Source organism: Balaenoptera borealis, assembly GCF_965194805.1.
Source record: "Balaenoptera borealis genome assembly, chromosome: 1".
NCBI lineage: Eukaryota > Metazoa > Chordata > Mammalia > Artiodactyla > Balaenopteridae > Balaenoptera > Balaenoptera borealis.
The window spans coordinates 141011687-141038481 of record NC_138860.1 but is presented as its reverse complement, the minus strand read 5'-3'; the positions used below and the strand labels follow the sequence as shown (position 1 = coordinate 141038481).

Genomic DNA, 26795 nt, shown 5'->3' with positions numbered 1-26795 from the left:
GGGAACAGAAGTGATTTGTAAACGTTTTTCCACCCCTGTAAACCAGGTCGATGCTGTGACTGATCCCCAGCTCTCTTTGTGAGGGGAAGCGTTTCTGACTCCGATGCTTCTCTGCTTTTCCCCCCAGTATATGTGATGCATCTTCTGGGCGGGCAGAAGGAGAACCGCTCCTTTGGTAAGTCCTCCTGACCAAAGTGCGATCTGCTTCTCCGAGGCTGGACACCAAGCAACAAAGCTCCTCCTAAGCAGGAGGCGGCCACCTGGGTGCAGATGGACCTCTGGCTGCACGAACGCACCATCACCTCGGGGAGTTCAATCACACCCACTGCCCTTGGTTAGAGTTACCGTTCAGCCCTTCATATATCAGATCACAGAGCTTCAAATAATTCCGCAGCACACTTGGGGTCAAAGTTCATTAAAAAGAACTCTATAGAGACCTCTAATCGTTCTCTTAGACTTGAAGTTTTCTAAAATGAATCTTTCCAAGGGTACAGAAATTAATCAGTTGATACCCCAACTCTCTGAAGAGGGCCGAGCAAGCTTTCACGGTAAAGGGCTCTGCAGGAAAGGGGTGACTATCATGCCCACGTTATGCCACTTCCAGCTCCACCCACCCCAGCCTTCTCCACCTTGGCCCGTGGTCCTTCGCGCGGACATCTCGGAATTCAGCTAAGGGGGTTTTCTTCGAGTGGGTGGATGTTTGATGTGGTTAGGGGAGTGGAATCAAAGACTAAATGCCACATTGACACATGCTACTTTGTTTGCAATACAACAAAATATGAAAAATAGCTCTGTTGGACACAATTTCCCTTTAAAATGGAATTTTGCAACCTCCTGGAGCATTTAAAATTTTGACATAGAAGCAATTTATTACTCGTTCTGTTAAGCTGTATCCCCAGTGTTCAGAATTGTAATACCTGGTGGTGTTATGTAACTTTTCATTTGTTTATGGCCTATCCCAGGATCAAGAATGCCCAATTAGGTCCCAACCTCTCTCGTGAGCTCATCATATTCTAGATGTTTTGAGTATACGTAGCTGGATCTTTCTCTAGTTCTTCTCCCCTATTAAGCTTGTGAAGGTCAGAACTCCTACAGGACTCATTTCTGTGGCCACATGTCACCCTCACCCACTGCCCAGCTATATCCTAACATGTGGCAGATCATCTTCAAGTTCCAAATGAGGAACAAAGACACAAAGAGGCTATGTGGCCAATCTAAAGTTACCCAGTTAATTAGGGGCAGGACAGTTTGTGCGACTCCATCACTCCACACTGCTTCTCAAAGCCAATGGGCAGTGAAGAGGTGAGGACTGAGGCTGCCAGCACAAAATCCACCAAAGAGGCAGTTGCTGGAAGACAGCAGTGTTAGCCCATATGTAACTACCAGGCCACGTTAGAAACGGTTCCAGCAGGGTCCATGCCCAGGAGCGTGGATTTCCCTGGGCCAGACCAACTCCGGCAATATATACCCACACCCTCTCCCTCTCCCCAGTTATTCTTTTTATGATGCCATTTTCAATCTCACTTTTAACCTCAAATCCAAATACAAAGAAACCTTCCTCTACTTAGCCCTGAAACTGAAACCTAGTTCTGTACGTTTGTTCTCTTCAAACCTCTCTTTATTCTGCAATAATAAAAATGCCATATTTCATCCCAGAACAGGCTGCATGCCAAAATAAATAGCACCTTGGATTTCCTTAAAAAGAAAGCTTGGCTCAAAGCACAGCCTTATTGCCATGAGAATTCTTGGAGAATTCAACCTTACAAAGTCAAATATTTAGCAAGGTAGCACACCAAACAGCAATCTGTCAATCCCTGCAAGACCTCTTGCAAAGACAAAACGCTCTTTCTGAAAGAGAGGAAAAAAATTACTTATACCTCATACTGATCTCCCCAGATGATGAGAGCTTCCCGTTTCCCCACTCCAGGGCCCCATGTCTCCAAGTGGGAACGTCCCCTGTGCTAAACAGCAGGAGGCATATGACAGCACTGCTTAACATTAAGAGGGCTGAAGTCCAGGCACTGGGGAAGTGAGATGCACTCCCGAAAAGGATTCCATCAACCGAGTTCTCCAGCCAGCTCACTTCCCACCAACCCAGGAAACAAAGAGATAACTCATGCTCAATAAATGACACATTAACACAATCTCATTAACTCCGTTCCCACATTCTTCTGCAAGTGTCTGTCATTTTTGCCTGCACTGCAGCAGCTGAATCTGGAGCTTCATGAAGAAGAGAAAACTGTCGGGAGGAAAGCTGGGACCACATTACCTTCCCTTGGCATCTTCCCCACTGCCACAGCCTGGAGCTGGAGGAGTCACCTCCTCCCGGAAAGCGGGGTTCTGCTGCTGGACCTGAGCCAATCGCTCGTGAGTTCAGCACAGCAGCACTGGCTCCCCAGCTGTTAAAGATTTGGTCAGGTGATCCGTGACCTTGCTGGAAAAGCAAATACTGACTTCCTTTTCGCTCACGGGAAGAGGGGACTGGGGTCAGGACGGAATTCAGTGCTCAATAAGCTGATACTGGATCTTGCAGAAAGAGGAAGAAAGCTCAAATCACTCAATCGGAAAGTTAGTTCCCAGAGCTGCTCCCAGTTCAGAGGGACACATCTAAAGATGCTGAAACGGTGCACGCCTTCCTTCGTGCACTCCCTCAAAGCTAGGCGCTTATCTGGGGTGGGGGGGGGGTCATAATTAATTATGCTTTTCCTCCTCCTTCCCTGCAGCTGAGTGGCTCATTAATAAATTTGCTCCTAAAGAGAACTCAGCGTCCTAAGGAGCTGAAACCCTCCAGTGGTGCATCTCTTTCTTCCAGGCTCTGCCTTAGAAACTTCCTCCCCCGGCTGCCTCCTGGGTCCCACGGCCAAGCAAAGCTTCTGCGAGCGATCCCCAGAATGCTTGCTGCCCTGATCAATCAGTGACTGGAAGTCTGTCGGGGCAGAGCTAGAAGAAACAATGACCAGTGAGTTCCCGGGGCCAGACTGGCAGCTCCTGCTTCCTGCCGCTATGTGAATCTGATGCCCCAGCACCAAAACGCACCCAATTCTGGCAGAAAGAGAAAAGCAAGGAAGTACCTACTGTAAGGATCCAGCTCCAGGCAGGGCTTCTAACGGCAGAGCGGACCAGTGACTTCCGAAGGGCGGGTGCAGGAGCCGGGGAGAAGGCAGCTGTGGAGGAGGAAGGTCCCAGAGTATCCCAGGCAGGCGCCGTGAAGAGTCTCAGCCAGCCCACTGCAGCTGCAGCTCTTTGGAACAGAGGCAGGTGTGAGGTGCAGGCACAGAGGCTCCAGGCTCTGCAAATCCAGCACCACTACTAGACCTGAAGGAGACACAGGGGGGTGGGTGCAATCCAAACGGGGCCAGGACAGCATCTGGGCTCCTGTATGCAGGCTCAGCAAAAGGATTAGAGGACCTTATCCCCTTGACCTTCTGTGGCTCTAGCCAAACGAGGCTGTCCTCGGAAATGAAGCCCCATCAGCAAGACATGTCGAAGCAGCTCTGACCTTTACAGACACTGCCTGTCGAGATGTGCTCTCAGAGGTGAGGGCAGATTCCTGTCTAACCCACACTGAAACTGATGCCAGAGCTGAGTGTCACCCTGAAGTGCTGCCTGCATCCAGCCCAGGACACTTGGAAAGCACTTCACATCCAGGGCCTCACACCAGCTTAAGGCAGACAGGTAGGGCTGAGCGTCCCCATTGTACAGGTGAAGGAAATGAGACAGACTCAGCGAATTCCCTTGGCTCACCCAGGAGTGAATCTGGATTAAAATGAAGATTCCGGGGGTGTAGAATTCTGTGTTCTTCCCACTACACTGGATCAAATTTCTTATTTTCCTTGGAAGACTCTGGAGCATCTTGCTCAAGACGGAGGTTAACGAATTTACCGAAAGGCGTGGGGTGATGTGATGGACGAGACTATGGGACACCAACATTCACTTTTCTCAACTGCTAAAAGTGTTTAACTAGTACACAGACCAAACCATCAGGCTGTTCTTAAAAAATCAGAAATGTACCTTGAACTCTGAGGTTATATTTAAAAATATACTGAGGAGCAAACTGTCTTTCTGATAGATTTTAAATGATCATCGACCATCCCCTCTGAATTGGCTAGAGAACGGCTAGAAGCATAAGACATTTCACCAGGAAGCTGAGTGAAAAAGAGCTCTCCATTTCACCAGGTCCCATGACCTTTTAGCCACCCACTCTTCCTCTCTGGTTTATCTATGTGACAGAGGTAAGCCTTCTCATTTCCTCTCCCAGGATAAATTCTTCCTTATCCAAGACAAAATGGTGAGAGGCTTCCTTGCAGAGCTGAGCCTTTCTTGAAACACCCAACATTCTTCCAGGAACACTGGCCAGCTCCCGCCTGTCCCCCAAGCTCCGCTCAGCATCCACTCAAGTGCAGTGGCCAGCCTTCCTACTTACACTGCTCCTGTCGGCCCTCGACTGCCACAGGTGTCGCCTAAATTCTAACTGCTGCCCCTGTGTCTGTCTCCCTGACCAGGATCACGGGCTAGATGTTCCATCAAGTTTGTGAAACTGGACTCATCCACGATACCGACGACTCTAAACACAAGTGACCTCTCCAGATACTCCCTTAGGTACCAAGAAAGCACCTCTCCTTTCCAACAGGTGCCAGGCCTCTCATCAGACTGAAAAAGACAGCAAGCAGAATGAGGGAAGGAAATACTAGCCCCTAGCAGTGCCATAGATCAGCTTGGCTCAGATGCCAGGACAGAAGATACACACACACACGCACACACACACGCGCGCACCTCTAACCCTCCTTCTTCAGCTCTCTTTCTGAAGATGGGTAGCACTTTCAGTTCTCTGAGCTCCACATGAGATGCAGGTTCAGGCACTGTACTGATTGCCTATGTCTCTAATAGGAGGAGAGTTTCTTCTGTCTTTTCTGGCTTTGCACTTACCCAGTACTCTCCATTAACTCCATGGTCAAGCAGGGAGGTGAGCAGACCCAGGAATGTTACCCACCATCTTCCGGATGAAAAAACAAAGTTGGTTCCCAAGGGTATAAAGCTAAGAAAAGGCAAAGGCTCAACTCAAACCCAGATGTTCTGTCTCCCAGTCTAATACCCTTTCTTCTAAACCACACAGCCTGAACTGGGCATGCAGGTGAATGCAGGAGACACACAAACTCCAGGACGTAAGCTTCAATGCTGGTGCTGTCCAGGCAGAAGGTGACCTCACATTTAGGGAAGGTGTCCATGAGAAACACCAACAACTTTCTCTAGGGGAGTCTGAGCTTCTTTTGAGGGGGGATCCCGTCCATAGCCTCTGGCCCTTGCCATGCTGGGATACTGGCATGTCTCTACCCCTACAACTCACTCATGCATATGTCTTAATATTAGTAGCCAATTTCATGTTACCACCTATATACCCAGAAAATTCTCCTGGACCAAACACACTTATCCACCAGAACTTTTCTGGCAGGAATCATTTAGCCGAGGGGAGGTTTGACTCCTTTCGCAATTTAGACACCTCCAACTTTTATGGCCCAGGTCCCTTCTGCCCCATGATGGGAAAAAGGTGGACCACCTAAGTCAGGCAAGATGGCGCCAGGCAAGAGGGAGAAGAGGTGGAACTATCGGAAGAATGCGCCCTTTATCTAAGTGGTCCCTTAGGCTTTTGCACTTTGCTCAGAGAGGTCAGCTATCACGCAGGGCCGGGGAGCAGTGCGCTGCTTAGGTACACGTGCTGCTGAAACAGCCTCTCAGAGCAGACTGGTTACAGCCATTCTGACCAAACGCAACTTCACTGGACAGAGAAAGAAATCACACACGGGAGATCTGCGGGTGTAGGGGTCCAGTGGGAATGAGCTATTCAAATGATTGCCCCTTTAAGGCAGATGAAAATTTCTCAGGGATGAAACAGGGCCAATTGCAGGGAGAGAGGAGCCTGCAGTAACCAGTGAAAAATGCTCCTTGGAGAAAAAGAAAGGCGTCAGGCCCACAGGGAAAAAGACCTCTACGCCTCATCCCTCCCTTCACTTAGACCCTTCCAGAATGCTCTTAGTCTTTGACTCAAACACTCTGTTAGATAAAGATGCCAACAGACAAATGATGAAGGGGCACAAGCAGGCAATTCAGGAAAGGATACCAATGGTTAATATTAAAAAAAAATGTTTAACTGCATGAATTAATAATAAAAAAGATGCTAGAAAACATCGACATGCCATACTATTTATTTACCCTACACTGCACCAGGCAGTATAGGTCCATTCCAAAACCAGCCAATTTAATTCCCACAATGACCCTATAAAGTAGTATTGTTATGTCCATTATCTGAGGACAAAGCTGAGGCTGAGAGCAGTTGCCCAGTTACTGAGACCACCAGCGCCAAGATTGGAATCCAGGTAACGTGCAGCTCTTAACCATGGTATGACACAGACTCTCTAACAAGTTAGAAAAAACAGATTTTTTTAAAGAAAGGTCCTCAGTGTTGATAAGAATGTAATAAGGGGACACACCCTCCCCAGAAAGTTGCAGCAGAGTCATGTCCATCTATTTTGCATATTTTAACATAATTGAAGAGCAAGTTCTAGAGTGGCTAAGAGTCTGGACTCCAAATCTTGAAGCCAGGGCTAGAATCCCAGCTCTGCTAGTGACTGTGTAACCTTGGACAAATTATTTAACCTCTCTGTGCCTTAGCTGCCTCACTTGTAAAATAGGAATCGTAATACACCTTACACATCATGGATCTGTCAGGAGAATTAAATAAGATGACAATACACGTCAACAACTTAGAACTGAGGCTGGTATACAGTCTGTGTTCAATAAATAATAAATACATTAGCTAGTAACATAATGATATAAATTAAATTATGAATTCAATTTTGTATTTAAAATTCTAATCACATAACATTTAGGAAATATACCTGCTTTATAATGATTACTATAAATGGCTGTGCAAGGTTCCATGGACTTAGGCCTTATTTTCCAAACCCAATCCCTCCTAGAGGTCATTTCATCTCAAGTTTAACTCTCCCTGCAATGCTACTCGATCAGCCAGCCTGACAGACAGGTCTCTGGGCAAGTCTCCAGGGAATACCCCAATTCCAGGTGCTGGAACCCGGCTACCACATATAATGATGAATGATTAAGAGCAAAGATTTCAAGGTAAGATAGACCAGGTTCAAATCCTGGCTGTGTGACCTTGAGCAAATTTCCTTATTCAAGAAGAGCCCAGCTCAGGACACGGTTGTGAGAACCGCATGAGATAAGGTACATTAAGTGCTTGTGCCAATGCTCAGTATGTAATGAACACTCAGTAAATGTTAGCTATGATTACTTCTTAAGACCCACAGTTTTTTAAGCAAGAAAAGGCTAGGGATTGCATTTATTTTATTTATCACCCTATTCCTAACTGTTGGCATGGTAGAAACACAACAAAAATGTGTTGAATTAATGAATAAATAAACGGATTAATAGATAGATCATAGAGACTGACAGAGCTGGAAAGGATTTTTTTAACAGTCTTATTTAGGTATAATCTACATACCATACAATTTACCCATACAAATTGTACAATTCAATAGATGTAATATACTCAGAGTTGTGCAAACATTGCCACAACCTAATTTTTTAAATTGTGGTAAAATATACATAACATAAAATTTACCATTCTAACCATTGGTAAGTGTAGAATTCAGTGGTATTCACAATGCTGTGTAACCATCACTACCATCTATACCCCAAACGTTTTCATCATCTCCAACATAACTCTGTAACCTATAAAACAATAGCTCCCCATTCCCCTTTGCTCCCAGCACTGGTAACATCTATTCTACTTTCTGTCTCTATAAACTTACCTATTCTAAGTACCTTCTATAAGTGGGATTATGCAATATTTGTCCTCCTACGTCTGGCTTATTTCACTTAGCATGTTTTCAAGGTCTATCCAAGTTGTAGCATACATCAAAATTTTCATTTCTTTTTATGGTTGAGTGATATTCCATCATATGTAATTATCACATCTGGTTTATTCATTCATCTGTCAACTGACACTTGGGTTGCTTCCATCTTTTGGCTATTGCGAATAATGCTGCTGTGAACATTGCTGTACAAGTATCTGTTTGAGTTCCTGCTTTCATTTATTTTGGATATATACCTAGGAGTGAAATTGCTGGGTTATATGGTAATTTTATGTTCATCTTTTTTTAATATATAAATTTATTTATTTGTTTATTTATTTATTTGGCTGCGTTGGGTCTTCGTTGCTACGTGTGGGCTTTCTCTAGTTGTGGCGAGCGGGAGCTACTCTTTGTTGCGGTGCGTGAGCTTCTCATTGCAGTGGCTTCTCTCATTGTGGAGCACAGGCTCTAGGCACATGGGCTTCAGTAGTTGTGGCATGCGGGCTCAGTAGTTGTGGCGCACGGGCTTAGTTGCTCTGCAGCATGTGGGATCTTCCCAGACCAGGGCTCTAACCCATGTCCCCTGCATTGGCAGGTGGATTCTTAACCACTGCACCACCAAGGAAGTCCCCTATGTTTAACTTTCTGAGGAACTGCCAAACTATTTCCAAAACAGCCACACCATTCTACATTCCCACCAGCAATACATGAAGATCCCAGTTTCTCCATAGCTTCACCAACATATGTTTTTTTCTCATTAAAAAAAAATCAATATAGACATCCTAGTAAGTATAGCAGGTGTGTAGTATTATCTCATTGTGGTTTTGTTTTGTATTTCCCTAATGACTAATGATTATTGAGCATCTTCTCATGTGCTTATTGACCATTTGTATATCTTCTTTGGAGAAATGTCTAAGTTCTTTGTCTATTTTTTAAAAAATTTTGTTTGGTTCTTATTTATTAGGATGAAAAAGTATCAGATATTTGTCTGTAAACATCATCCATCTAATGAGATCATCTAAATGATCCTAGTTTTAATTTCATACATGAGAAAATGGAGACAAAATAATTTCCTTAAAATCACCATCACATTTTTTTTTATACAGCAGGTTCTTATTAGTTATCTATTTTATACATATTAGTGTATATATGTCAATCCCAATCTCCCAATCCATCCCACCACCACCACCACCACCACCACCTCCCCCCCCCCACCCACTATCCCCCCTTGGTGTCTACACATTTGTTCTCAACATCTGTGTCTCCATTTCTGCCTTGTAAATTGGTTCTTTGTCCATTTTTTAATTGGATTGTTTGTTTTTGTTGTTGTTGAGTTGTCAGTTCTTTATATATTGTGGCTATTAACCCATTATTAGATATGTGATTTGCAAATATTTTCTCCCATTCTGTAGTATGTCTTTTTGTTTTCTTGATAGTGTCCTTTGATGCACAAAGGTTATTTGGTGAAGTCCAATTTATCTATTTTTGTTGTTGTTGCCTGTGCACTTTGGTATCATATCCATGAAATTGTTGCCAAATTCAATGTCATAAAAATTTTCTTCAATGTTTTCTTCTAAGAGCTTTACAGTTTTAGCTTTTAAGTCTAGGACTTTGAACCATTTTGAGGTCATTTGGTTTAAGATAAAGGCCAGCTTCATTCTTTTGCATGTGACTATTCCCAGAACCAGTTATTGAAAAGTCCACAATCAGATTTTAGAACATTTTCGTCACCCTCAAAGGAAACTTCATACATGGGATTTCATTTTTATAAGGAATTAGGAACGTAATGAGTTATTGAGAATTAATAAACCTTGGCATTCATAAACAAAAATTAGTTTATTAGAGTTTACTGAGAATATGAACTCTCTGTTCTATAAAAATGTGTGGCCTCCATCCACTGGTAAACAACACTGCAGAACTAGGGTGTATGCATGCAGGTGAAGAGCTGGAATTCCCACAATTCTCAGGAAGGGTGCTTTGTTATTACTGCAAGAGACATTTGTCATGCTATTTTGGGCTACCCAGCACCATGTGAACACCCTTCCTATGTCTGGGTTATTTCCTTCCCTAGGAGTTCCACCTCCTCAAGGTTGAAAACAGAATTTACAGTGCCAGACTCCTTTACAGCTAGGACCCAGTCGTGGGACCTGCACTCAGCAGGCAGAGGCACCCCGGCCAGACCTCAGATTGGAAGAAAGTGCCCTGGAAAAGGAAGGACTGCAGGCAAGTGATTCTGAGGAGGGTGGTGGAGTGACCTGACATCCTCTAATAAATTCCTCTTTTACGTAAGCTTGCTAGAATCGGTTCTATTGTTTGCAACTGTGACCCTTGACTGCTACAATGCAGCATCAGCGTTGGCTTGGTTTTAAATTTCTCTATTCCATTAATTTACATTACTTGGAGAATTACTCTTTGGAGTTTCTGTTGATTGTTGTGTCCTGAGGATTTGCTGCATGACCATTTCGATTATTTTTCTCTTCCCCTTTATCCTTTGTTATTACCAAATTCTTTCTCACTGGAAAGTGGGAATCAGTGGGCTCGGTGGGCCACAAGGTCTTTTGCTTGGCTGAACTGGGCCACAGTCCAAAGAGCTTGGAAACCACAACTTGGAGTAAACCAAGGAATTCAGCCTCCCCTCCTCCCTCCTGGGTCAGTTCAGTGAAAGCATCTTAAGGGTAAGCACACACACACCCTCTGCAGTGGGGCACCCCTGCACCCACCCTCTTTGGGCCGCCCCCGGTCCCAGCATCATGGTCCTGGTCAGAGGCCAGCGGAAGCCTGCACAGGCATCAGGCTGGCTTTGGAACATGGCTGCAGGTGCAGACACTTTAGGGCTTGCGTGGGCTGTGGCATCTGCCTTCTGGGTTGGGAGGAAGATTTTGCTTGGCGCAGGGAATTCAGTTAAACCAAACCGAACCTGATAAGTCATCTCCAGACACCTGGGTGAAGCCAGTGATGTTTCCAGATTTTTCAGGCAAGTTGGAAAGCTTTTTATTATTATTTCACAAGGCCCCGCCTGGCCCTCTAGCAAGCACAGTCCAGAGAGGAGCGGGCATATGTGATGTGGGTCAGACAAGCATGGTGAGCACTCAGCCTCAGCAGCATGCGACTGAGGGAAGGTTGGGCATCTTTAGAGATGAACCAGAGAGAGGCAGTGAGAGAAGAAGGTCTCTAGAAACTTCTATCAACCTCAACTTTCCTTAGAGATCGGGTTCGTTGTCAGTGTACCACATGGCAATACAAAGGAAGGTCATACACTATTCTGGTTTGGGTTTTGTTTTGTTTTGTTTTGTTTTAATGTGAGTAAAGTCACTAAGAAAAGGTGTTTCCAAAATTGACATCCCATGTTTGTATCACCCCATAGTGGTTGCGAATTGGTAGCAGAGGACAGGCAGACTTTCATTAGGTAACTCCAATTAAAAAAATAAAGATGCTCACATCTTTTCTTTCTTTTTTTATATTTTATTTTAATTTTTTATTTAAGTATAGTTGATTAACAATGTTGTGTCAGTTTCAGGTGTACAGCAAAGTGATTCAGTTATGTGTGTGTGTGTGTATTCTTTTTCAGATTCTTTTCCCTGCTCACATCTTTTCTTCCAGCCAGATTTTAGGGCTTTTTTTTTTTTCAAGTTGAGGCCCCTCTTTCATGCTTTTGGGTATCCTTTAGGGCACCAGCCCATGGCCTTGCAGGTGGCGAATGTTCAATCAGTCCTGCTGATTATCTACAGTTGGGAGCAGAGAAACATAACACAGGACTTTGGACCTTATCTTCACTTACTAATGGGGAAACTGCAGCTCAATGAGTTGCCCATACCATACAGCAGGGCCAAGGTCAGATTCTGCTTTCTAGACTCCTGCTTTCCTTTATTAATTTCATGCTGATGGCCCTGGTCTGCAGTAGGCATTGGAGGGCACCAAACTGATGGCTTCTTTGAAAACAATGTGGCTGATGTCCCTAGTTTAAATGTGGGATAATGGCCTGATGTTGGTAAAGAGAGCCAGAGAACTGCTCATACTCCTATTGGTGACCTTTGCTTGCAGCTTCTGGCAACAGACAAAGTATGATGCACAGCAATGGAAATAGTTGCCAATGGCAATTAAGCATGTATTCTGTACTGACTCCTTTACCCATCCTCACTCAGCCCTGGGATGGTCCTATCACGATTCCCCTGTAAATGCGGTAAAGATGGCCACCTTATGGCCCGGCCACAGCTCAGGGCTGTGTTCAAAGAAACAGCATTTAAGTAGAAAAAAATGAATTGGAGGCAATCCAAAGCTTCACTGCAGTCTCTAGAGAAAACACAAAAGGGGAAGTGCATTCTTAGCACAAAGCAAAAGTCTTAAATTTTTCCTTTCCTATCTCTGCTATTCTCAGTATCTATTTCCAGCAAAGTAACTGCTCCAGAAGCAGTGTGCTCTGATCCCCAACATCCCTTATGCAATTCCTTCCGCCTGGATCTTCACTCCCTCACCTCTGGCATCTACGCACCCATCCTCTGCCATCTCTCTTTATCCTCGTCACAATCCCAATATTGGCTCCATTTGTCCAGAGCTTTCTCATCACTGGATGACCCCAGTCGGCATAATAGTGGAAGGGTAACAGCCAAGCAAGCCATGCCAGAAATTTTCCTAGAAGGGAATTACTCGAAGGCTCTACAGGCAAAGAAGTTTTGAATACTCATGTGTTTATGTTTTTATTCCCCATCCCACCCATTTCACAGATTAGAAAACTGAGGCAGCATCATCATAACAGTGACTACTCATATTGTTATAATAATGATATCATTGTTAGCCAGACACTCTCCAATATTGTACAATGATAACGTTTAATTTCACAATGATCATATTGGGTAGGTACTATTATTGGGTAGGTACTGAGCCCAGATGATAGGCTCAGGGCACAGGCTAGTCAGTTGCAGGACTGGAATTCAAATTGAGGTATATCTCACTCCAGAGACCAACCTCTTAACTACGGTGTTCTCTGTCTCTCAGGTTCTAGTTCTGCACCTGTCTATGAAGTAAGTTGCCAGTGGAGTCAGAACAGAAAGAGAAGGAACCAGATAGGATTTAGCAAAGGAACTAATTTACTGTTAAATGCCATCACCAGCCATGCTCATTAAATATCAGATGATTATCAACATATAAACAACATTTAGGAGGCATGCAATAGGACTATAAATACGATAAATTTATTTGCAAAGGAATAGACTAAGAAACGCAGTGACTTTCTGATTAACTTAAAATTATTTAGTCAATACAACACAATTACTTTTCAAATAATCTTTGAAAGTTCCAAGGCGGCTTGAGCTGTTTAATTGCTATTTAACCAGATAGCAGCAGTCAAGTCACACAGATGTCAATTTTAGAGAAAATACTCTTTGCAGATCTATCGCTCTGTCAAATTTTCCATTAGAAAGATGTATTTTTCAGGCTTTTAGGTTACAAGTTAATTTCCTTTCTTTGTTGTTCCAAGGGGCAGGGAGGGTGGTGTGGCTGCTGCAGGGGTCCATGGCTCCTTCCTCGTGTAACTCAGGAGAGAGCTGTACCTCCCTGCCAGTGGGGCAGTTTCCCCCAAAGCAGAGGGGTGCTGCTGCCAGTGACTCAGTGCAGCCCCCAAGCCCAGCCCAGATTTCCCCTAATGGCTCTGCGTGCATAAACCATGAGCAGCCTTGTGCCAAGACTTGAGCCAGAAGTTTGCCTGGATCCTACTCACATCCACTACACCTACACCGAGGAACCCACGAAGTGAAGGCAATAGATAAGAATGGAAGGAGCAATGGATACAAAAATCAGAATCTCCGGGGCAGGAATCAGCGTTTTAACGAGCCCTCCCGGTGATTTTTATGCACTCTGTAGTTTGAGAAGTCCTTTTCTAACTTACTTTAAAAAAACACTTTAGAAGCTCAGTTCAGTGCTTCTCAAATTGTATTATGCACACACAGCGCCCAAAGATCTCGATAAAATGCAGATGCTGATTCAGTGGGGGGGGGGCCTGAGAATCTGCATTTCCAACAAGCTATCAGGAGATGCGGATGCTTCAGGCCCCAGCACCAAGAAGCCAGGCCTGTGATGGGCATCTGTCTGGTTGGGAAGGGAAGGGAAGGGGTCCAACAGACCTAGGCACAATTCCTCGCTCCGGTGCTTGCAAGCTGTGCGACCTTGGCCACGTTGCTCTACCTCAGAGCCAGTTTCCCCAGCTATGAGAGGGTATAAGAAAGAACCAAGCACTTTAGAGGCTGTTCTGATGGCGCTATGCCTGGACTTAACACAAAACTTGGCATGTAGAAAACACTCAAACAGAAGCCGTGGCTGCTGTTGTTTCTGAGGGAAGGATGAGACTAGTAAGCGCTCAAGAATTGTTCATTGTTTGGTTATTGTTAATTGGGAGCTGCCGTGTGGCAGGACAGGCCTGGTGCCAGGCAGTACAGTACCATTTCCTCCTCCCAATGGCTCTGTGTGTGAGGCCAGGTATCGTTTGTTCTGGTTTGCAGATTAGGAAGCCGAAGCCCAGAGAGCTTGAGTAACTTGGTACAAGTCACAAAGATAGTGAAAGGCAGAGCTAGGGTTGAATCAGGTCTTCCTGCTTAAGTCTCTAACCGCCCAGACTGCGCCATGGTTCTGACCACACCTGCCTGCGAGGCCTGGGTGGGGGTAGGTGGGTGGCCTGATAACGCGTGCCTCTGGGAGGTGATACAATGCAGGGCCAGGTCGTGGAGGTGGACGACAGGCAGGGGCAGACGGAGGCCTCAAGGCGGAGTCCTGAGCTGCAGAGGGACATCGGGCCCCAGAGAAGGAGCAGGGCCAGGCTCCACAAGGATTTGGACACCCGGCAATCCCGAACTGAGCCTCAAAGGGACAAGGGCGGTCTCCCTCGTGCCCAGTACAGTGCTGACCCCTAGCAGTGCTCCTTGAAGACATAGCAGTCACACGAACGAATTGATGGATTCGCAGATTGATGAATATTTTGAAGGCAGCAACTGAATTGGAATTGGTGGACAGGATGTGTTGGAGTGGGAGAGAGATTTGCACTTCTGGACTTTTCCCCTTTAAAAAGGGAGCAGTTCAAAACAGAAGAACAACAGGAATATTTCCCTTGGAGCGCAGCCAGCGCACACAATGCCTCCTTTTCTTCCCAGGGCAGGAGCCGTTAGGGGCCCAGGCCCTCGGCGGGTGTGTGCAGCCCGGAGCCTGCCCGACATACTTACACACTTGTGCTCTGGAGCACAGAGCCCCCTGCCTGCCAAGCCCAACACAAAGGCCTCCTTCACCGCAGCCCTCTGCCAGGTATGGTGTCAGCGGCCGCTGCTTTTGAAAGTCCCCCTCCAGGGCTACAGTGAGGCTCTTGTGGTGGTGTGTCCCCACTACTGTGTGGAAAGAGGAAACAGTGATGCTTTCTCAACCATCCCGTCTCCTTCGCAGGCCACGAGGCATGGAGTTAAACAGCCCAGCAGCTTGAGAGAAAGCAAGGGAGCTTCCTGTTCAAAGATCAGCCTCTATGGATGGTATTCAATCAGCCATTCATCAGAAACTATCGTCCAGGCTCAGGGCTAGGTTCTGTGGATTCGTGGATGATGAAGACAGGGGATTAAGACCCTTTAAGGAACTCATGGTTCCAAACAGGAGGTGGAGACCTAAACAAGGACACATGGTGTTATAGGAGTGGGCAAAGGCATGACAGAAGACCGTGAAAGCATCACAGTGTGGTATCTGAGTTGGGCTTTGAAGAATGAAGAGAAGTTCACTAGGCACAGGCTGGGTAAAGCAGCCCTCTAGCCAAGAGACGAAAACAGGTACAGTGGGCTTGAGGAATGACCAGTGCACCAGGCCTAGCATACAGGGTGGGGGGCCCAGGAGGGAAAAGGCAGGAGCTGGAAGTCAGCTCGTTTTATTCTATAGAGAGTAGGAAACCCACAAAGGTTCTTCAGCAGGAGAGGAACCAGACGAAGGCTGGGTTTTGCATACAGCTCTGGCTGCAATGAGGGAGTGTGTGTGTCCCTAGGGCCTGGCCCATTAGTAGACAGTAAATATTTACGGGCTGATTTCGAGAGGGAAGAGAGAGTAGCAAATCTGACGAGAAGTCTGGCCAGACAATGCTTTTCACTAACGGCTCCTTTTATGTATTTTTTTTTTCTTTGAAAAGAACAGCAGTTTTTCTTCTCCTTTACTGAACCATCACAAATGTATATAATCTGAGATTGCAGGCATAATTACATAATGTCTTATACTGCTGGCAGTTTCCTGAATGTTGGCTTGTTTTCCGGAATAATTTTGTCAGCTCCTTGACAGCTGGGGCAATGCCTCTTGTGCTCTCTCTGCATTGCCCACAGCATCTATCATGTGCTAAAGGATTCAGTAGGCCCCAGGTAAGCAGAACCATGAAACAGATTCATGGAGCATAAGAGCAGGACAGGCTCTTGCAATTAACTTGTGCAACTCTCTCATTTTACAGATGAGGAGCCTGAGACCCGAGAAAGGGAAACATATGTGTGTTGTGTTGACATTCCTACTTCTAGGCTCTGGCATCTCATGGTGGGGACCTGGGCTCAGTGAAGGCTTTCAAGTGCTAACGCTGAGGGTCAAGGCACAGACTCTGAAATAAACCAGCGATGAGCCTGGGTAACAGCAGGGTAAATAGAACACCAACACGCAAACAACACAGGCACAGAAGGATGTGTTCATGTACATACACAATACGTATTCAATTCTGAAAAGAGCATAGCCTGGTACAGGAACTGCTAGAGGCAAGAGAACATAAAAGGAGGGTGGGCTTTGGAGAAAGGCAGGCTTGAGTACGAATCCCAGCTCTGCCGCTTACTAGCATATGTTTAGCAAATCCCCTAAACTCTGCCAGCCCCAGTGTCCACGTACATAAAACAGAAAAAAACACAACTTCTTCCTTACAGGGTTGAACAGATGAATTGGGATGGAGTATAGCAAATGCTTACCATAGGGCCTGTAGTGGGAATTGAAAAGTGATGAACTAGAGAGAAAGTAAGAAAAGGGCAGGACTTGGCAACCAATGGGATTCATTGACTATAACCTTTGGTTACTAAACACTTACAGTAAGTCCCCTACATACGAACGAGTTCCATCCCGAGAGCACGTGCGGAAGTCCGATTTGTTCGTTAAGTCCAACAAAGTTAGCCTAGGTACCCAACTAACACAATTGGCTGTATAGTACTGTACTGTAATAGGTTTATAATACTTTTCACACAAATAATACATAAAAAACAAACAAACAAAAAATAAAGAAAACACTTTTAATTTTACAGTACAGTACCTTGAAAAGTACAGTAGTACAGTACAACAGCTGGCATCCAGGGGCATGTTTGCACCTTTGAAAGTTCACAACTTGAAGGTTCGTATGTAGGGAACTTACTGTACTTTAGTTCAGGCACTGGATTTGGGAGGCGAAGGAAGCGTCAAAAACTGCAGGGTTTCAGACCTGGGTATCTAGAGAGTGGTGGGAACCACAGCCGAGTTAGGGAGGTCAGGAGGGAGAAGAGATTTGGGAGTAGGAGACTGGACTGTTGTCTCCTCGGGCATGAGTGTGCCTGCCTAGGGGTTCACCCACAGAGAGGGGTTTAGCCTGTGAGGGTGGCCCAGCAGAGAGTAGAAAAGGTGGGCCTGGGGCAGAGGAGAAGCCTGAAGATGAGAGTGTAGATTCTAGAGTCATCCATATCAGTGTGATGGCTGCAGAGGTGAGGGGGGCAGTGGGGAGCTGAAGCGAGCATTAGAGGAGTGTGGGGAAAGTCACAGTGGGGAGCAGGGGGCAGGGGGAAGAAGAACCAGTGTGGCTCGCAGCCCAGAAATCCAAAGGAGGGTGAGTGGAGAAAACCAGTGAGCACAGTGTCAGTAGAGCAGGGGGAAGATGCCTGGGGTTGACAAGAGGGCAGAGGCAACAGGTGGGGCTACTCTTCGATACTCCAGTGGAATTCAGGAGAGAGATGGGCAGCCGCTCAAGGGAGGGATGAGGTGAACTACGAGGACAGGGAGAGTGTTTGCAGGCCGAGGGGAGAAGCCAGGGGAGAGGAATGGACTGAGGCGCCAGAAAGAGAAGGGAACATAAGTCAACATTTACTCCAGGCTCTGTGTTAAAACATGTCACAAAACTGAATTTCACCTTCGCCACCACCATAGGCACTAGGCGATTTTATGAGTCATATTAGTCATATTTTGCAGTGAAGAAACCAGGCACAGAGCAGTTAAACAACTTACCCAGGTTAGCAGTAGGTAGACCTGAGATTTGAAGGATTTGAAGCCAGAGCTTCATGGCCAGTTTGAAGTACAGTGTTTCTGGAGGTGGGAAGTGAAGGTTTTTAAGGCTCTGGCTAGGGAGAGGAGAGCACAGATGAAGAGAAACAGCGAGGTGGAGATGACAGCGTTCAAGCCACATGACCTCCACCTTCTCAGTAAGGGAGGAACTGCCCCCGTGCTGAGAACGAGGACGTGTGGGTGGATTTGAGAGCTCAAGGGAGCAGGTGAGGTTTGCAACAGTCAGCGAGGGGGATGAGAGACAACTGAGACAAACGTGAGCGTGACAAGTAGCAGCTGAGGTCAAAGGGCATGGATTTAAAATGAATCCAGTAGTCCCAAGGCAGGATCAGAGAAAGGGAACAGCAAAGTTAAATCTAGGATTGGGGTTTACAAAAGTCAAAGGTGTTAAGAGGGAAGACGGGAGAGGGCAAGGGAGAACACAAATAGTGTGGGTGGTGGCACAGTGGGCGAGGGGAATATTTTCAGCATCATGTCGCCCATGACAACAAGCACAAAGGTGAGGACAGGGCAAGCAGCCACAATGTGCTGTAACTGAGGTCTGCTGATGCGCCGTCCCACCCAAAGACACCCTGATCACAAAGGGGCTCAGAAGCACCCCATTACCCATCCCCAAATAAGCCTTCTCGATTTAACAGTGAATGAAGCCTCATAACTACACTGGCCAAAACCATCGCCACAAACTATTCAACACATGTGGCTACTGAGCACTTGAAATGTGGCTAGTCTGAATTACAATGTGCTGTGAGTGTAAAATGTGCAATGGATTTTGAAGACTTAGGATGAGAAAACAAATGTAAAAATATCTCATTAATTTTTTTGGTATTGATTGCATGTTAAAATAATGATATTTTGGATATATTGGTTAAATAAAAATATATTATTAATGTCACCCGTTTCCTTTTTATTTTATTTAATGTGCTGCTAGAACATTTTAAATGTGACTCGCGTTATGTTTCTATTGAGAAGAGCTGGCCTGTAAGGCTACTGTGATACTAAACGTGGGCTAGATAAATGCATCCTGCCAGCATGCTCATTAAAGCAAATAAGGTTATCTGAATAGCTCTCTCAGCTATTCTCTGAGAGAATGGGAAACAGAACTGATAAGTTTTGATTTGTTGGATGTGGAAATAGAGGACCAGGGAGATGTGACCTGAATTAGGAAAGGGTTCCTCTGTGGGGTATGGAAGAGGATTTTACAGCATGCTACTAACTGAGGCAAAACAAGGGCCGAACATTCCAAATGAGACCAAATGTTGGAAAAGCCCACAAACCTGCCAGTGACCACAAAGGCCAGCCTCCCTTTTGGTGTCCAGGCTCTGCACCAGGCCATTCTCAACCTTCCCAGCTCCCGGCTGCCCCCTCCACTGACCTTGGGGTGACCTCCAAACCCATCCCCTTCGTCTGCTCTCACCAGTCTCTCCCAGCACCCTAAGCCCTACAACCGCACTCATTCCAAAAAGTCTTCCCCACTGGCCAGAAGGAGGGCCCCTCCTGTAGCCCTCCCTTTCAGGAGCTTCCTGCCAACAATGAGAAAAGGAGGCAACATGATACAGCACGACTAGCATGGCTTGCGAGCCAAGAAATCCAGATCTCTCCAATTTTTGCTGTGTGAGTTTGACTCCTATCACAGCTCCTCTGGGCCTCAGCTGCTTCATCTGTCATATTATACGGACCTAAATCTATTGACTTGTTGGGGGGTTCAATGAGATATCGGAGTAAGAGGTCTTTGTTAAAGACGTGTTACACAAATGAAAGAGAATATGGTACTCTAGCACCAGAAGGGGAAGGAGAGAAGTGGAAAAGGGAAAGTCCATAGCAGGAGGGGATGCCATTTGCGAAGACAAGGTATGAATCCCCCCTTGTACTAAGAGGGGCAGACTTTCCCCACTGGCAAGAGGGCGCCCCTACGAAGGGCAGGCACAGGTCACAGCCTTCCTATCAGACATACCTTCCTGCTCACATACCTGACTTCAGGAATTTTCCTGCAGCTGAATAAATAAACGTGGGTCCGGAGAAAATGTCCTAAACAAAACCGAATGCATCTGTTAATGAACTGCTTGAGATTTTAATGTTACTCAGCACTGAAAAGAGGGTTTTAAACTCCATTGAGAAAAGCTGTAATTTGCCCCAGATTCACCCTCACCCACCAACGCCCCACCAACTCCTCTCCCAACGGGGTGAAGGGTGGAGAATGAGGAATCCAAGGAGTGAAAGACATTTTCTCGATGGTACAATGGGCTCTGATCACCCAATATCCAATAAGCTGTGCTGAGTACATTTGCATTCTATTTAACCCTAATTCTAACCTTCGAAGGAAGAAATTATTATCCTCATTTTATAGAGGAGAGTACTTGAGGCTAGGAAGATCACAGGGAGGGCTCAAAACTAGCCCTTTCTATCCAGCACTCTTTTTCATTGTACTCTCCTTACATAGGCCTGGAGGTGATGTAATGATCTGTAATATGTTCAAGATAGAGGATTAGGAGAAAAACATAGCAGAACAGTATGCAAAACCTCATTTTTATTAAAAAATTTCTATCCAGATATAAATGTGAGCATATACCTAGGTCTATGAAAGGATATAGCTATATCTCATTTAGGTATAGTGCCAAGTCTAGAACAATACACTCCAAACTCTCCCATATGCCCTAACCACCAATTCTTGACAGTTTGTGGAGTTTACTCCTTCATACATTCTTATATCATTCTGAATGTTTGCTACTAACTGGTATAATCTTTTAAATAATTAATTAATTTAAAATTTCCCAGTCGGGTTTACTGAGCCTTTCAAACCATAAAGACCAGCCACTCACACATACACACACACTCCAAAAATTATTCAAAAAATAGAAGAACTTTTCTCTTTACCATTATTTTCCTTATCAATTAAAAAAACCACACAAATCTCACCTTGTCCTTCAAGAGTCCAATTTTTTAAGCTTAAAAGTCAATAAAATAGGTAGCAAATGTCTTACAATGCAATAAATATTTGTATTTATAAAATAAATAAAAAGGACAGGTGTTTTGGTGTCCTTCCCCAGCAGACGGCAGACGCCACGGCTGAGAGGAGTAGGCACAATGACTCACCACAGGGCCCCACCATCTTCGTCTTTCCAGGTGTCCACTCCCACCCTTCACTTCTTAGAGTTTCCATCTCAAACCATCATGCATCAAGCATCCCATTTTCTCCGCCTAACTGCTACTCCCCAGTTAAAATTTACCCAAGGAGTAGTAAAATTCATCCCCTAATCTAATAAAGGAACTACAATGTTAATGGCTTAGAATTTTCTTTCTGCTTCCTTGTAATGTATTAGCATTTTATTAGGAGCTTTCTGAACATACTGTATTAACTCGAGAGTGATTTGAACAGTGGAGAAGTCAAGCTAATTCGCCAGTGGGAGATGCAACCTGTGACTGTGGGCTATAGTGACATCCTGAATGTCCACCACTCACCTTCCAGCCAGGTGTTGCCATGTGGGGATTAATTCAAGGCTAGGGTTGCCAGACCTGATTTTTTTCAAAAGAAGCCAGGAATGTGGATTTATGTAAAATCTGATCTTTTAACGTCGACTTAATTCTTTTTTTTTTTTAACACTGCGCAGGTCCAATAAACCCACATGCACACCAAATGTTGCCCGTGTGCCCACCAGTTAGGCATCGAAGTGGTCTCAGCCCACTTTTCCAGCCTCACCCCCAACTCCTCTGGCCCTGACAAATGCAACCACACCTCGCTTTGCCTTTGCTCACTATACCAGCCCCTTAAGATGCCCTTTTCTGTCCTCTCTACCAGAGTCTTTCCCACCCTTCCAGGATCTTCTTAAATTGTGCCAACTCTTCCTAATCCTCAATATCAATCTCAATTAGTATTGCCCATCCTCCAAAAAGCTATAACCCGCCATCGTATTTCCATTGACTCCAGCACTTTGCACGTTCTGCCTCTCATTGCCATTATTTCCACATGGTTAAATCTTTCCGGTCGAAAATAAAATAAATTGGAAAAAAGGAAGGAAGGATTTTGTGTGTGTGTGTGTGACAGCTGTGACTTTGGTCCTATTCTCATTTTACAGGAGAGATAACCAAAACTCAGTGAATAAGTGATCATCTTGAGCTTTCTGTACATCCTCTAGCTGTGCATCTTCTGGACTTCCTTCTGCTTCCGCTACCCAGGATCCTACTCCTTCCTTCTCCATCTGGTAACTCCTACTCAACGCTCAAGATGCTTTACCTACCAGTGTCTTTCCCTTCTCCACACACCAATCAGGATGGGTCCCCCTCCCCGCAATTCTGTGTTCCCACAGCACTCTGTAAGAACATCTGTCAGCGCACTCATCAAACTATCCTGTCATTAGCTATCTGATTCTTGTCTCTGTTGAACTGGAAGCTCCTTATCTAGCCTGGTACCTGGCCCAGAGCAAGTGATCAGTCAGTATTTATTGGATGGCAGGAAGGAAGGGAGGGAAGGAATGATGCAGGGAAGGAGGAAAGAGGGAAAGAGAGAAAAAAGGATAGTAACAGCCCACAGGCAATCAACGAACGTGAGGTATCATGAACTGCATGGCTCCGAGCCCCACTTCTGGGGTGAAATTGACGCTGGCCCTTTTGTGCTCCGCCCCAAAGCAGATGATTGGGAAGGCTCCCATTGCACCCCCTTCTTCCCCACCCCCAGAGTGGGGCAGGCAGGTGGCAGGTTGCTGCTTGGCTTCGGGGTGCCAGGAACCAGCATTCACCTCCACTCTTTGTTCCTGGCCTCCAGCTCTAGGGAATGTGATTTTCTGCATCAGTCAGGCTCTGCTTTGGAAGGATAACTTCAGTTATGATGGATGATGGTGGGGCTGAGTCTTCCCCAGAGGCTGCCAGGAAAGCATACTGGAGAAGGCCAGCGCTCAGAGAAGGGCTGACAATTCTCATTGCCCGTGGCGGACAAGGGAGAGGGGAGCGTCGTTTTTTTCCGAGAACGCTGGAAGTAAGGCGCCCTGCTCTGGGGGTTGCTGGAAAACTCCTGTGCCCCCCACTCATTCACCCCTCCTCATTCACAGGCCAGGAGGCTGGGCCAAGCAGCTTCTGCTCCTGGACTCTCTCCCTGGTGCAAGCCAAAGAGAATCATTCTGCTCTCAGGAGACACTGCAGAGAATCTAGCCTGGGTTGATGGTCTCAGAAGCCCTACTCCACTCTCAAAGGAGCAGTTTACAACACCCAGTGACACCCACTATGAGATCAGAGAGGTAAGGAAAACTCTGGTCTCCTCACCACTACTCGACCAAAGTCAAGCTAGGGAGGGAGGCCAAGGGTACCATTCCTACAGGGAATTCAGAACCTCAGAGAACTCACCTAGAAGGCAAACGATCTGGGGAAAGGTCACAGGGTCCAACCTCTCCCAGGCCTGGGGCAGGATTCCCAGGTGCCCTACCACCCAGACTCTACATCCAAGCAGCTGGGGCAGAGGAAGCAGGGTTCCCCTCATTTCCCCTTTCTCCTCCCTCCTCATCCCCCCATCTCCTCCCTGGGACCCACCCAGAACCTCCCCCCAACTCCCCAAGGGCTTTCGATCCCCACCTCCAGGTTAACTGAGAATAGCAGGCTCTCTGTGAGAGCCTTGGGCAGTCCCTGCATCCACGGTCAGCACTTTAGGCTCAGTAAATCCTCAATAAACCAATAAGGTAGGATCTTTTACCCTATTTTAAAAGTAAGAAAATGAAGGTCAAAACCATCTTATAATTAGAAAGGAAAAAAAAAATCTTAAAACAAAAGGAGGCTACATTAAAACAAAATACTTAGAAAAACAAACTAATAAGACTCAGAACTTCAGCTAGAGAACTGACCAAATAATCCTACAGCTTTAAAAAGAAAAAAGAAAAAAAAAAAAAGCTAATTTTATTGACTACTTATTATGTGTCCAGCGCTTCATGTGCACTATCTCATTTCATCCTCGGGGTAACCCCATAACGCACTCTCTTATTATCTTCATTTTACAGATAAGAAACTGAGGGCCAGGGAGGTGGTATGACTTAACCAAAGCCCAGACATTCTTCTCTTCCAAGGGGCCACAGTACTGGGGTAACAGGTTACCCTGTGGGGTAACATATTTGCATTTTAACAATAGCTCTCTGGAGAAGACAAAGTAATCCAAAGGAATGAAATGACTCTAATGCCAGGAATTTCAGGCCTCGGCTCTGCCTGTGGGCAGAGTTCTTAGGGCAAGAGCCTTCTGGCATCACCGGGCATCACCCGAAGGTGGCCACCCACGGGCCCGGCTAACACAGGGCTCCATTCAGCAGCCGGCAAAGCCCAGGGCATGGGGTTAGAATGAGAGAGAAGATTGGGTCAGAAGGCCAGCCCCGAGGCAGGCACAAGAGAGGAGCAAGTGAGCAACTGCACAAGCATGTAATTCCAGGTGCTCCACGTACGTCCCCTCATGCAAAAATATCAGCCTGCTTACCAGTGTGGAAGAGGCACTTCCGGCATTAGTGTCAGGACCAGGCAGTGTGCTGGTGCAGGAGGCCTGGGTTCCCATTCCAGCTCAGTTACGTACTCCCAGGCCACCAGGACCTGCCACCTGTCCTCAGTATACTCATCTGTGAGACTGGAGTAGGCGCCGGTGTCTAGGTAAGCAGTGAGGTTTCCTAGAGACAAACTCTAGGTGATGGGACCCAGAATGGGTGCCAAGGATGGGCAATGGGGTCCTGAAAAGACACTGTTCATTGGCTTTTATCAAGGCTCTACTGAAAAGCACTCCACGTCAGATGCTGCACCAAGCACGGGGATGAAGACGGGAGCTTATACCCAAGAGGGGACAGCCTCCCAAGTAACGCTCATGAATCCTCCACTAAGAGGAGTGATGCCTGCTGCCCACGGGCCAGGTTTGCGGAGGGTTCAGGGAAGCCCTCCTAGAGCAGCCCGTGTGTGAAGACGATGGGGACGATGACTCCCTGTAAGCAGAGAGTGGAGGCACTTACCCAAAACAAAGCACTGGAGAGAGGACATGCAAGTTTAGGGAGGGCGCGTCATTACCTCTGGAGGTAATGAGGCTGGGCATGGTCAGAGCCAGGGGACAGAGCCGGAGTTAGGACCCCATCCTGCCTGACCCCACAGTTTTCGCTCTTAATTTTTATCCTGTCCTCACTCCTGCAGCATGTGTGCCTGTGAGTGGATTCAGGGTGGAGAGGGGAAGGGAGGAGGTGTGAGAACAGGCAAAAGGCCGGAGAGAAGGATGGGGAAGACAGGAATGGATAGTAAGCACTTTCTTACCAAAACAAATTGGCAGCCACGGTTTTTCTAGACAGACTCTCCTGTGGTTGCCTATCGTGGTTTTTAAGAGCACAGGGTTCTGGGATCAGGCAGATCTGGGCTGAGCCCCTGGCTGTACCACTTAATACCTCTGTGACCTAGAGCAAGTATTTAACCTCTTGGAGCCTCACTTTACTCACCAATACAATGGGAATGATAGCAATTATCCCTTATTGCGTACTCGGTAAAGATTATATCACTGCTATATTTAAAGGGCTTGGCAGAGTGTCTGGCACATGGTAAGAATTCAGTAAAAGATAGCAAAAAACCAACCACTATTCTAATGTTGCTCTGGGGGGCTCTCGTCTCTCCAGGCATCCTCCTCAAAATCAACATCTGGCCAGTTCCCCCACATCCTCACTGACTCCCTCCCTCCTCCGTTCAGCCTCCTTTGCATTCTCGCCATTTCAGAACCCACTTCAAAGCTATTTTTTCCCAGTGGTTCTCTTCCCTCCTAGGATTCTAGCTTGCATTTGATCAAGTGATTCATCACGTAATCTACACAAACTCCTTAACCTCTCAAGAACATAACTGCCCATTCTGTGGCTGTTTCAATGGACTGGTTTGCACGGGATTGGCAATCAAAGCAGAAGCTGCTGGGTTTGCAGGCTGATGGGAATTACGGAACCAGTTGCCCATGTGTGCCTGCAATTTGTAAATTTACTTCTCTCTATATATTAAAACCTTCTACCCAAACTACAAATTATGTGCTTTTGCAAATTTGCCAAACTATTAAATGAAATTTACTACTGCTCAAGAATGTCTTGCACTAATTGGACAGAGATAGACGGGTATATGAAAGATTAGGGCGAGGGACGGTGGGAAATTGGGAACTAAAGCTCACTGACTTTCTGGGGGCGGTTCTTAACCTTTTTTGTGCCATGGACCTCTTTAGCAGACTGATTAAGCCTATGGACCCTTTCTCAGAACGTTTTAAGATATATAAAATAAAATACATAGCTTGACTACAAAGAAAACCAATTACATTGAAATATAATTATTAATTTTTTTTAAATGAGTGTGTAATATAGTAGTATATGTTCCTTATTAATGCATTAAATAATAAGCTCTAGCAGCAGGTATAATAACTGCTGTAATTTCAAAGCTGTGATGGGCATAAATCATGTTCCAGATACACGCAGCAACTGAAATTTGATATGAAAATATCTGTGATTTCTACTGGTGACAAAGTCACAGATACTGCAAATACACTGTGGTTTGTTGCCTACATTCATAATCAAAGAAAATGTTAAATAAAGATGTTATTGTTTTCCCCACCCAAGTTCACAGAATCCTCTGAATTCTACCTATGGGCCCCCTGGGGCTGTTAACCCCCAAGTTAAGAATCTCTGTTAGATCCTTCAT

General features: G+C 45.8%; 1 protein-coding gene across 4 annotated transcripts in view; it reads right to left on the bottom strand.

Annotated features, from left to right (window-relative positions):
* Window positions 1-26795, bottom strand: part of KANK4 (KN motif and ankyrin repeat domains 4) — a 67760-nt gene that overhangs the window by 35119 nt on the left and 5846 nt on the right. The window contains exon 2 of one of the 4 annotated variants that reach the window (XM_082356635.1): window positions 3072-3315. The exons of 1 other annotated variant lie outside the window; for it this stretch is intronic. The gene's annotated coding sequence lies outside the window, so the exon portion shown is untranslated. The remainder of the gene's footprint in view (window positions 1-3071; window positions 3316-26795) is intronic. 2 more of the 4 variants (XM_082356633.1, XM_082356634.1) reach the window with 2 other exon arrangements.